This window comes from Lepidochelys kempii, chromosome 4 (assembly GCF_965140285.1).
Source record: "Lepidochelys kempii isolate rLepKem1 chromosome 4, rLepKem1.hap1, whole genome shotgun sequence".
In the NCBI taxonomy this organism is placed as follows: domain Eukaryota; kingdom Metazoa; phylum Chordata; order Testudines; family Cheloniidae; genus Lepidochelys; species Lepidochelys kempii.
In genome coordinates this window covers 94343001-94356387 of record NC_136383.1, presented here as the reverse complement: position 1 = coordinate 94356387, position 13387 = coordinate 94343001, and positions in this window count along the sequence as shown.

Below are 13387 nucleotides of genomic sequence, written 5' to 3'. Positions count from 1 at the left end.
CCCGTTCCCACCCTCCCTCCCCCCGTGAAAGCAAGGGCAGACAATCATTTCGCGCCTTTTTTGTCTGCTGCCAGCCAAAGATGTAAAGTATAGATGGAGTGGGTCAGAACAAGAAATAGACCAGATTTGTTTTGTACTCATTTTCCTCCTCCCCTGTCTAGATCACACTGCAGTCAGTCACAGAGAAGGCGCAGCGAGGTTAATCTAGCCATGTATCAATCAGAGGCCAGGCTAACCTCCTTGTTCCAATAACAACGATAACTTTGGTGCACCATTTCTTATTGGAACCCTCCGTGCAGTCCTGCCTGAAATACTCCTTGATGTACAGGCACACCCTTTGTTGATTTTAGCTCCCTGAAGCCAACCCTGTAAGCCGTGTCGTCAGTCGCCCCTCCCTCCGTCAGAGCAACGGCAGACAATCGTTCCGCGCCTTTTTTTTGTGCGGACGCCATACCAAGGCAAGCATGGAGGCCGCTGAGCTCATTTTGGCAATTAGGAGCACATCAACCACCACACGCATTATCCAGCAGTATATGCAGCACCAGAACATGGCAACGCGATACCGGGCGAGGAGGCGACGTCAGCGCGGTCCCGTGAGTGATCAGGACATGGACACAGATTTCTCTGAAAGCATGGGCCCTGCCAATGCATGCATCATGGTGCTAATGGGGCAGGTTCATGCTGTGGAACGCCGATCCTGGGCTCGGGAAACAAGCACAGACTGGTGGGACCGCATAGTGTTGCAGGTCTGGGACGATTCCCAGTGGCTGCGAAACTTTCGCATGCGTAAGGGCACTTTCATGGAACTTTGTGACTTGCTTTCCCCTGCCCTGAAGCGCATGAATACCAGGATGAGAGCAGCCCTCACAGTTGAGAAGCGAGTGGTGATAGCCCTGTGGAAGCTTGCAACGCCAGACAGCTACCGGTCAGTTGGGAATCAATTTGGAGTGGGCAAATCTACTGTGGGGGCTGCTGTGATGCAAGTAGCTCACGCAATCAAAGATCTGCTGATATCAAGGGTAGTGACCCTGGGAAATGTGCAGGTCATAGTGGATGGCTTTGCTGCAATGGGATTCCCTAACTGTGGTGGGGCTATAGACGGAACCCATATCCCTATCTTGGCACCAGAGCACCAAGCCGGCGAGTACATAAACCGCAAGGGGTACTTTTCGATAGTGCTGCAAGCTCTGGTGGATCACAAGGGACGTTTCACCAACATCAACGTGGGATGGCCGGGAAAGGTGCATGACGCTCGCATCTTCAGGAACTCTGGTCTGTTTCAAAAGCTGCAGGAAGGGACTTTCTTCCCAGACCAGAAAATAACTGTTGGGGATGTTGAAATGCCTATATGTATCCTTGGGGACCCAGCCTACCCCTTAATGCCATGGCTCATGAAGCCGTACACAGGCAGCCTGGACAGTGGTCAGGAGCTGTTCAACTACAGGCTGAGCAAGTGCAGAATGGTGGTAGAATGTGCATTTGGACGTTTAAAGGCGCGCTGGCGCAGTTTACTGACTCGCTTAGACCTCAGCGAAACCAATATTCCCACTGTTATTACTGCTTGCTGTGTGCTCCACAATATCTGTGAGAGTAAGGGGGACACGTTTATGGCGGGGTGGGAGGTTGAGGCAAATCGCCTAGCTGCTGGTTACGCGCAGCCAGACACCAGGGCGGTTAGAAGAGCACAGGAGGGCGCGGTACGCATCAGAGAAGCTTTGAAAACCAGTTTCATGACTGGCCAGGCTACAGTGTGAAAGTTCTGTTTGTTTCTCCTTGATGAAACCCCCCGCCCCTTGGTTCACTCTACTTCCCTGTAAGCTAACCACCCTCCCCTCCTCCCTTTAATCACCGCTTGCAGAGGCAATAAAGTCATTGCTGCTTCACAGTCATGCATTCGTTATTCATTCATCACACAAATAAGGAGATGACTACCAAGGTATCCCAGGAGGGGTGGTGGAGGAGGGAAGGAAAATGCCACACAGCACTTTAAGCACAGCACTTCAAAAGTTTACAACTTTAAAATTTATTGAATGACAGCCTTCTTTTTTTGGGGCAATCCTCTGTTGTGGAGTGGCTGGTTGGCCGGAGGCCCCCCCACCGCGTTCTTGGGCGTCTGGGTGTGGAGGCTATGGAACTTGGGGAGGAGGGCGGTTGGTTACAGAGGGGCAGCAGTGGCAGTCTGTGCTCCAGCTGCCTTTGCTGCAGCTCAACCATACACTGGAGCATTCTGGTTTGGTCCTGCAGCAGCCTCAGTATTGAATCCTGCCTCCTCTCATCACGCTGCCGCCACATTTGAGCTTCAGCCCTGTCTTCAGCCCGCCACTTACTCTCTTCAGCCCGCCACTTACTCTCTTCAGCCCTCCACCTCTCCTCCCGGTCATTTTGTGCTTTCCTGCAGTCTGACATTATTTGCCTCCACGCATTCGTCTGTGCTCTGTCAGTGTGGGAGGACAGCATGAGCTCGGAGAACATTTCATCGCGAGTGCGTTTTTTTTTCTTTCTAAGCTTCACTAGCCTCTGGGAAGGAGAAGATCCTGTGATCATTGAAACACATGCAGCTGGTGGAGAAAAAAAAAGGGACAGCGGTATTTAAAAAGACACATTTTATAAAACAGTCGCTACACTCTTTCAGGGTAAACCTTGCTGTTAACATTACATACATAGCACATGTGCTTTCGTTACAAGGTCGCATTTTGCCTCCTCCCACCGCGTGACTACCCCCTCAACCTTCCCCCCTCCCTGTGGCTAACAGCGGGGAACATTTCTGTTCAGCCACAGGCAAACAGCCCAGCAGGAATGGGCTATACTGAGTGTCCCTGAAGAAAAGCACCCTATTTCAACCAGGTGACCATGAATTATATCTCACTCTCCTGAGGATAACACAGAGAGAGAAAGAACGGATTTTGGTTGAATGCCAGCAAACATACACTGCAATGCTTTGTTCTACAGTGATTCCCGAGTATGTGTTACTGGCCTGGAGTGATAAAAGTGTCCTACCATGAAGGACGAAATAAGGCTGCCCTCCCCAGAAACCTTTTGCAAAGGCTTTAGGACTACATCTAGGAGAACCGCAAATGCCAGGGCAAAGTAATCCTTTCACATGCTTGCTTTTAAACCATGTATAGCATTTTAAAAGGTACACTCACCAGAGGTCCCTTCTCCGCCTGCTGGGTCCAGGAGGCAGCCTTGGGTGGGTTCGGGGGGTACTGGCTCCAGGTCTAGGGTGAGAAACAGTTCCTGGCTGTCGGGAAAACCGGTTTCTCCGCTTGCTTGCTGTGAGCTATCTACAACCTCCTCCTCCTCATCATCTTCTTCGTCCCCAAAACCTGCTTCCGTATTGCCTCCATCTCCATTGAAGGAGTCAAACAACACGGCTGGGGTAGTGGTGGCTGAACCCCCTAAAATGGCATGCAGCTCATCATAGAAGCGGCATGTTTGGGGCTCTGACCCAGAGCGGCTGTTCGCCTCTCTGGTTTTCTGGTAGGCTTGCCTCAGCTCCTTCAGTTTCACGCGGCACTGCTTCGGGTCCCTGTTATGGCCTCTGTCCTTCATGCCCTGGGAGATTTTCACAAAGGTTTTGGCATTTCGAAAACTGGAACGGAGTTCTGATAGCACGGATTCCTCTCCCCAAACAGCGATCAGATCCCGTACCTCCCGTTCAGTCCATGCTGGAGCTCTTTTGCGATTCTGGGACTCCATCATGGTCACCTGTGCTGATGAGCTCTGCATGGTCACCTGCAGCTTGCCACGCTGGCCAAACAGGAAATGAGATTCAAAAGTTCGCGGTTCTTTTCCTGTCTACCTGGCCAGTGCATCTGAGTTGAGAGTGCTGTCCAGAGCGGTCAGAATGGAGCACTCTGGGATAGCTCCCGGAGGCCAATACCATCGAATTGTGTCCACAGTACCCCAAATTCGAGCTGGGAACGTCGATTTAAGCGCTAATCCACTTGTCAGGGGTGGAGTAAGGAAATCGATTTTAAGAGCCCTTTAAGTCGAAATAAAGGGCTTCACTGTGTGGACGGGTGCAGGTTTAAATCGATTTAACGTTGCTAAATTCGACCTAAAGTCCTAGTGTAGACCAGGGCTATGAAACTGCCTCCACTGCTTTATATGGCATGGTATGGCAGGTGATGCTGCTGGGTGAGGGGCTTTGCCATTGCTGACATACCAAAAGATTGTGTAGGATCTTGCCCACTGAACGTCAGCTAGGCGATATGGAATAAGCTGGGAGCCCACAGCCTGCAGAGATAGCTGCTAGCTCAGAAACAGAACTGTCAGCTGGGGGAGATAGGACCAAAGGGGTTGAGAATCTCTCAATCCCAGGGCAATCAGAGGGTAGAAGTAGCAGAGCTCCATCCCTTAGGACACCTTCAAATCCTCAAAGCCACAGAGCCGTATCTGTCCTCTATTCTTGCTTTTCTTCCCCAGGGAATCTCTACAATGATGACCAAATCTTCAGGCCTGTGATAGCCTCATCAACACCTCTGCAGAGAAGAGAGAGGAGGAGAATATACATAGGGCCAGTGATCCATGTGTGTTTTATGGGCAATGGGCATTTGTGTGAGATCCCCTGCCCATTTTAGCAGCTCCATGGGTCACGACCACAGAATAACTCAGATCTGTCTGCTAGTACTCAGGCTTGATCAGGCCAGCATGGAGTCCTTCAATACATCCTTCACTCCAGCACAGTAAAAGGCCGGAATATGACTCCTATAAAGTAACAGAATCATGAGCAATAAGCACTGTGATTTATAAAGTACAGATTGTGCTAGACAAACGTGATTGTTTCATTTGGTAGTATTACAAAATTAGAGGATGAAGGGAATGTGAGAACATACCTGTAATTTATTTGTTTTTAGTAAAGCATTTAGTGCTGTGCTTTAGGAAATTTTTACTTGTAAAACTAATCCAAATCGGCTTGGATTACATGGAGTGGAAAGTGGCGGGAGAGTTAATGGCTAAAGACACATGGCAATGTGTGGAGATGAGGGGAGGAGCTTAATGGGTACTGCAAAGAAGCAAGAGAGTTTCAAAGGGAGAAAGAGAAGTTGGAGACCAACTCTTACTAAAAGTCAATGGAGTTGGGCACCTATCACCCCTTTGTGCCTTTGAAAATCTCTCTTGTGGGTTATATTCACCATCATTACAAATTAGCTGGAAGTTGAAATAAGCAGCATGTTAATGAAATTCAATAATAGAAAGAGATCTAGAGATATTAGAAACATGGACAGAATACAACAAAACCTGATTGAACTTGGGATAATGCAATCTGGTGGGAAGTAATCCAAAACATATGCCGTATATTTCCAATGGGAAGGAGAAATTGGGAAGCAATGATACTGAAAAAGACCCATAGGGTCAATTCAGGCAACAAATATGAATTTGTAATACCTGGTGGCAGTAAATGAAAAAGACAACACAACGTTGGATTTCAGATGCAGAGACATCATTTCATAGAGTAGAGAGATAATAGTCTCTCTCTCTATTGCTCTTGTCTGACCTGGAAAGCTATGTTCATATGTCAGTACCTAATTACTAAAAAGGTATTGATTAACTAGAAGGAGTTCAGAGAAGAGCAACAAAAATTATTAGGAGCTCTGAAAGACTGACTTACCTGTAGGTTCAGCTGCAATACTTGCTATGGAATTCTATGCTTTTACACGCACTTAGGATCTCAGGGCTAGATTCACAGAGGAACTTAGGTGTGGCATGCTGAGCATCCATGTGCCTAATTTTTAGGTGCCTTGAAATTACTGGGATTCATAAAGCTTGAGTTAGGCACTTGGGCTTCCTGTACAATGAATGGGGAGAGAGATGCCTCAGAATGGCATTCACAGAAGCCAGCACATTAAACAATTCCCCCCGGGAGGTGCCAAGGAGAGGGTTGTGTCCTAAACCGCACCTCTCTCAGGGAGTTCAGCACTTGCCTGATGCACATTCTCCTCCTCCTCTTCCTCATCCACAAAATCCTCCTCCCTGTTGCGTGAGGCTGCCACCTTGCAAGTGTTCATGGACAGTGGTGGGGTAGTGGTAGGGTCCCCCCATAGAATGGCATGCAGCTGATTATAGAAGCGGCATGTCTGGGGCTCTGACCTGGAGCGACCATTTGCCTCCTTTGTCTTTTGGTTGGCCTGCCTGAGCGCCTTAATTTTCATGTGGCACTGCTGTGTGTCCCTGGTGTAGCCTCTGTCCACCATGCCCTGTGCAATTTTGGCATATATATCAGCATTTCTTTTGCTGGATTGGAGTTCTGCCTGCACAGCCTCTTCTCCCCATACAGCAATCAGATCCAGTGTCTTTCATGCTGGAGCTCGTTTGCGATTCTGGGGGGCCAGCATGGTCACCTCTTCTGCTGAGCTTGCCACGCTGACCAAACAGGAAATGAAATTCAAAAGTTCCTAGAGCTTTTTCTGTGTACCTGGCTAGTGCATCGGAGTTCAAAGTGCTGTCCAGAGCGGTCACATTGTAGCACTCTGGGATAGCTCCTGGAGGCCAATACCATCAAATTTCACAGTGCTGCGTCTACAGTACCCCAAATTCGACCCAGGAAGGTCAATTTTAGCGCTACTCCCCTTGTTGGGGAGGAGTACAGCAGTCGATTTTAAGAGCCCTTTAGGTCGATGGAACGGGGTTGGTTGTTTAGACGCATTCCTTATAAAATCGACCTAACATGGCTAAATTTGACCTAACCTCATAGTGTAGACCAGGCCTCAGTCTCTCCTCTTAAAATTGTTCCACTGTGGGTAAATAATTTTAAAAGGCCATTGGAAGAGGGGAGCTGGACCACAGAGTCAGTCTCATGCTTGCTTGCTCGCTCTCTGTGGCCCAATAACTCTTTCATTATCTATTCACAGTAGAACAGCTTCAACAGGAGAGACTGAGGGAGGCCCACATCAGAATATTTTATAGCCCTGGGGCTGGGGCGTGCACCTGAAAGGTGGCAAGATCCCTGTTCAGATGCTGTCTTCCCTCAGTTGGAGGGAGATCTGAAGTGGGGGTCTCCCACATCCCAGTTGAGTACCCTAACCACTGGGGCTTTTCCACCCCCTCTGAGCTTGCCTATTCGTTGGGCCACACAGGCGAGTTAGGCAGAGGAATGCCTGTTTTCCCATGATTCGTCTATTGCTTTGGATCAGGGGTCAGCAACCTTCGGCACGTGGCCCATCAGGGTAAACCCGCGCCTCTTGTCACAGCTCCCATTGCCGGGAACGGCAAGCCACAGACACTGAGAATGGTAGTGGGCCGTGCCAGCGGACGGTCAACATAAACAAAATGTCTCGCAGCCCGCCAGCGGATTACCCTGATGGGACGCATGCTGAAGGTTACCGACCCCTGCTCTGGAGCTTAGGCACCTAGAAACCTAGAGGGGAGTAGCAGTGCACGTGCCCAAAGGCAGAAACATAGGCCTTTGGGAGGTTTTATGGCAGCAATTTAGACGATAAGCAAGTTTTGGTGCCTACAGGATTTGGCGATAGCTCTGCTGAGGTTTTGTGAATCCTATTGGGGACTGATTCTGGGATTTAGGCACCTAAAGTGGCAGTTAGGCACCTAAGTTCTTTTGTGAATCTAGCCCTATGTCTTTAAAGTTAAACTTTCAGCATGGGATTTTCAGAAGAGCCAGTATTGTCCTAACTCTACTGCCATTCGAGTTTTACCATTGAGATCTGTGGTGACAGAGTTAGCCCAATACTGAGGCCCAGATCCTCGAAGGTATTTGTGTGCCTAACTGCCATTGATATCAATGGGAGTTAGGAGCCCAGGTGCCTGTGAGGACCTGGACTTGACTGATTTTGGAAATCCCACTCGCATTTTGTAAAAATAAACTTACATTTCTCCTTACAAAGAACAAACAGACACCAGAGGGCAATTTGTCCCTCTGATTCAAGATGTACTATCAAATCAAAGCTAATCATTGGGGAAGGTGTGCTGGGGTATATTTCTAGACATAGTCAAGTGTAGTAAATGGAGATAGTGTCATAGCAGAGAATATTAAGGGAAGAATTATTGCATAGAAGAGGAAATAGTTAACAATAATAAAACAAAGAAGATAATCTTATGAGAGTATCACAAATATAGGTAGAATAGGGTTAAATAAACCCTCATCTGCTTTTTGAATTTCAAACCATTTCTTAATTTTAACAGCAAGCATTATTCATGTGTGGAAGTGTTTGTCTTGGCTACAGAAAGTCCAGAGTTCTCTCCCCATTTTGAGGTACAGCCTCAATTGGTCCTTGGGAGAGAAGAAAATATTCACTTTCCAGACAATTATTTATGTAAATTCAGAGTGATCAGCATTCACAGAATAGAAGTGATGCTGGCTTTCTTTCTAAGGACTCTTCAAGAGAATGTGGCTTTGGCAGTCCATGTTGATATGCTTCCCTAGTGTTGTAAAGGCCTATGAAGGGGGAAACTCTTTTCCCATGATACTTGAACTTGGTCCTGTAAGATGCTGAGCATTGATGTAGAAACAGAACTATCAGCTGGGGAAGAGGCTCAGATTTTCCCCACTGAGGATAATCAGAGGGCTGAGGGAACAGAGTTCAGCCATGTTAAGACTCCTCCAAATCTTTGATGTCACAAAGGGTCATTTTCCCTCCTATCTTCTTTCTGCTCTTCCCTGCAGCAGCTGCCCAGGGATTACTGTAGCCTCAGGGCTACAATGGCTTCACCAATACAGTAGCCTTAGCTAGAAATTTAAGTGGGACTATTAATGTGCTTTAAATCAAACTTATACTTCAATGCTTTGCTAAGTCGGGGCTAGATTGCTCAATGCCTACAGTACTGAGCCCATAGGGATGAACTAGGAGTTACTATTTGTGTGAAATGTAATGTTTTTACATCAGACATGAACATGAAATCACATGAGAATGTAGTTTGAGCTTCAAAAGCAGTTCAGATAGAGTTGGAGAAAATGGGAATATTTGGAGGGTCACCAGTTCTGAAGCGATCATACACTGTCATATAGAAATCTAGCTAAATACACGAGAAAGGTGAAATGCTCCATTATATGCTGCCTTTAGATAAGGTTCACATAAAGTACATATTGCTTACATTGTCTGAGAAGACCCTATGATACATAGCACTGAAGAATTTAGGCAAGACAAACCTATTTAAGGGTCATATGTGCTCACAGCTCCCCCTGACCACACTGCAATTTGAAAACAACACACAGCCCTAAGAGTTTAAACTTTTGACATTTTATGAATTGATTATATAACATTAATGAATTACATGCCTGTTAAACAACTAGTAGATAAAAGCAACACTAGTTTAAGGATTATATGTTGTTTCAGAAGGTAGATAGACCATTTATTTCCTATCAGTGCTGCCACCCCCGTTTATATTAATTTAATATACTCCTTTGACTAGCACTAATCTATTCTGGTGTGACTTCTTGCTAAGTACTAGGTTATTAAATAATTATTTAACTTCATCTAATATTGTACATACAACGTTATACATATAACATTCCCTCCTAGCCTGTTTACATTCCTTGAATTTACAGACAAAACTGCTCTAGAAATGGTTTAAAGACAAATATGAGGAAATACTGTAGTTTAAAAACATCATAGACCACATCCTATAGTACGTATCTAGCCCTTTCTAAGGCAAAATCCTCATTTAATGCAATATGAATGGTTCCTGAGTAAAGACTAGATAAGAACTTTAGGATTTGATCTCCTGTGAATAGCTTGAAGCCTGTAAGAGATCAGGTGAAGCTGTCAAATAATTTGCATGGTGTCATGGAATTATAATAATTAGAAAATATTCTATTTGTAGCTCATATTTTAGTTATTAAATATATTTTCTGTATTTCTCTCTCTCATTCTACATTACTAACCATATGTACATGAATATATTACATTATTCTCTTAAGAACTCATTGCTCCTTCTCACGCCGAGCTTGGAGCATAATCCTCTCTTTGGGCCATATGCTCCTCTTTGTGCAATGCAGTGGAGGGGAGTCAAACTCCAGTAAGTTGGTGGGGAGGGACCACATGCCCAGGGGGGTAGGTGGCTACAGTGTTGCATTCCCCCACCTCTCATTGCTACCGTTCGTGCTGTCTACCATAGAGCTTAGCTGAAGGGAGGCTTGGCCAGGGACAGGAGGAGTGTCACGGGAATAGCTGGTCAGCAAAATATAATTTCTTTTAATTTAATCTTAAATTACAATGTATTTGTATTTCCCTTATGCTGCTTGTATATGCTGTGGTGAGTGCAGGGTGGGGATTAGATGTGGTACAAGTCAGTGCAGTTGATGGGAATGGATGCTAGGAAAGTGGCTGAGCAAGGTTCTAGCTAGATGGAAGTCTAGAGAACTACAAGGTGGTCCCCTGTGAATCATCCACAGTTTTTACTGGCAATTCCTCCTCCTGTATCAGTGGGCCTCTCCTGTGGGCCCTGTTTCTGAGAAGGAATGCTGTGATGAAACAGCAGGGAACCAGGGTCAGTAGATCCAGAAATTTGAATACACAAAAGGCGGGATTTCACCCATTGTCACATCAGAATTGATTTCAGTGGAAATAGTTATGATACAACAAACGAAAGATTATGGGCCTGTCATAAATATAAAGGGAAGGGTAAACCCCTTAAAAATCCCTCCTGGCCAGAGGAAAAATCCTCTCACCTGTAAAGGGTTAAGAAGCTAAAGGTAACCTCGCTGGCACCTGACCAAAATGACCAATGAGGAGACAACATACTTTCAAAAGCTGGGAGGAGGGCGGAAAAACAAAGGGTCTGTGTCTGTCGGTAGGCTGCTTTTGCTGGGGATAGAACAGGAATGGAGTCTTAGAACTTTTAGTAAGTAATCTAGCTAGGTATGTGTTAGATTATGAATTCTTTAAATGGCTGAGAAAAGAACTGTGCTGAATAGAATGACTATTTCTGTCTGTGTGTCTTTTTTGTAACTTAAGGTTTTGCCTAGAGGGATTCTCTATGTTTTGAATCTAATTACCCTGTAAGGTATCTACCATCCTGATTTTACAGAGGTGATTCCTTTACTTCTATTTACTACTATTTCTATTAAAAGTCTTCTTGTAAAAAAACTGAATGCTTTTTCATTGTTCTCAGATCCAAGGGTTTGGGTCTGTGGTCACCTATGGAAATTGGTGAGGATTTTTACCAAACCTTTCCCAGGAAGTGGGGTGCAAGGGTTGGGAGGATTTTGGGGGGAAAGACATGTCCAAACTACGTTTCCCAGTAAACCCAGTTAGAGTTTGTTGGTGTCAGTGGATATTCCAAGGACAAAGGATAAAATTAATTTGTACCTTGGGGAAGTTTTAACCTAAGCTGGTAAAAGTAAGCTTAGGAGGTTTTCATGCAGGTCCCCACATCTGTACCCTAGAGTTCAGAGTGGGGGAGGAACCTTGACAGGGCCCCATTGAGATGTGATGGCAAAGGGTAGTGCAAGTCTAATGAGGTATGTGTAAGTTGTACCTCAGAAGTAAATGAAAACTACAATGTTCTATGGTGTACAAATGCGCATATAGGGGGTTTGATTGCAATCTGATATCTGAACAGTAAACTGGCTGTGCATATCCTAGTGATGCCAGCAAAATACCAATAGGAAGATGTGTTGATAGCAGACCTAAGGTTGCTAGAGTAAGTTGCTCATTTGTCTTTGAAAAGTGCCTTTATGGTTCACTGCATTGGCTGATTGGACCATGCTGAATGTACTTGCTGCCTATTATATTCTTGGACTCTCATTATGCTGTCACACCTGACTTTACACTTTGCCTTGTCTCTTTCACCAGCTCTGATTGTGTTCAGTCTGGCAACATCCCAAACATGCCCCCTTTCCTTCTACCCGCCCCCTCGCAGCCTCTCCACCATTATTTATTGCTGCAATACCTTTTACACTCTGAATTTAACCTCAGGTACAGAGCAGAAGCTCTTAAGTAAAAGACTGATCATAAGAATGTCCTTAGTAACTATGAAAAAGAGAGGATAGGTGGGTGGAGAAAATAGTATATAGGAACAAAATTGCTTTTAGATAGACGTTTACAAAGTTTTTCCAAGTCAGATCTTGAGAGAGTGAAAATATTTGATGGCCTGTACTATATAAGCTGATGTAGTACATAAACACTGTCTTTATAGGGAACCAAACCAGTGCTGTGATCCTGCAAAGTGCTGAGAATCTCTTCAGAATTTCTGAGTGCCTCCTAAGAAGTGAGTTGAATGCACTCAGCATCTCTCAGAATTTACTCAGCATTGTCTCCAGGTTATCAAATATGTTCCAGTTGTGTTTTCCAGCTTTTGTAGGAGATTGTGTGTGTGTGTGTGTAAAGTGTACAAAATTTCATACATTAAAAGATCAGAAGGGACAGCTGTGATCCTCTAGTTTGGTTCATCAATGGCTATTAGCCCGGATAGGAAGGGATGATGTCCCTAGCCTCTGTTTATCAATTAATGTGGTGTCCCATCTCCAGCATAATATATCTAGCCAATTGTGTACCAAAAGAAAAAAATTCTTCCTGACCCCTGCAGATGATAGTCTGAAACCCTGAAGCATGAGATTTGATTTTAGTCATTGTCTTAATTCAGAGCTACAAGCATTATGAATATGTTGAAGGCAATGCAGGCAATGCCATTGTCCCCATCGCCATTCGTGGAAGGGGATGAACAGGAGGACTCATAAATTCACAGATTCCAAGGCTAGAAGGGACCAACCAGCCCAATTCCCCACCCACGTAGATAGGTCATATAATTTTGCTCAGTAAACTGCACAAAAGCGTATATTTTAGAAAGATTTTGCCTTTAAAACGCCACCTCCTCTGGCAAGCCGTTCCAATGTTTGCTTACCCTAACTGCTAGGAAATTGTGACTTATTTCAGTGTTGAATTTGTCCCCCTTCCAGCATTGGATCTTGTTATGCTTTTTGTCAGCAAGTCTGAAAAGCCACCCACTATATTTTCCATGTGTAAGTATCTACATACACAGTGATCAAATCACATCTCAACAGTCTCTTCAATAAATTGAGCTCCTTAATCCTCATATTTTAAAGCTTGTTCTCCAGCTCCTGGCCTGAATCATTTTTGTGGCCCTTCCTTTGAACTCTCCCCAGTATTACAACACCCCTCTTGAAGTGTAGACAGAAGAACTGGACACAGTGTTCTAGCAGCTATCTTACCAGTGCTGTTTACAGAGGCAAGATAATGTCCCTACTTCTACTTGATATTTCCCTTTTTATACATCCAAGGATCTCATTAGCCCTTTTAGCCACAGCATTGCACTGAAATCTCATGTTGAGGCGATTATTTATGATGACCCTGAAGTCCTTCTCTGAATTAATGCTTTCCAATAGAGTCTCCCATCCAATAGGAATAACCTGCATTCTTGGTTCCCAGATGTATTTGTTAGGATATAGATATTCAGGCCTGTCTGCAAA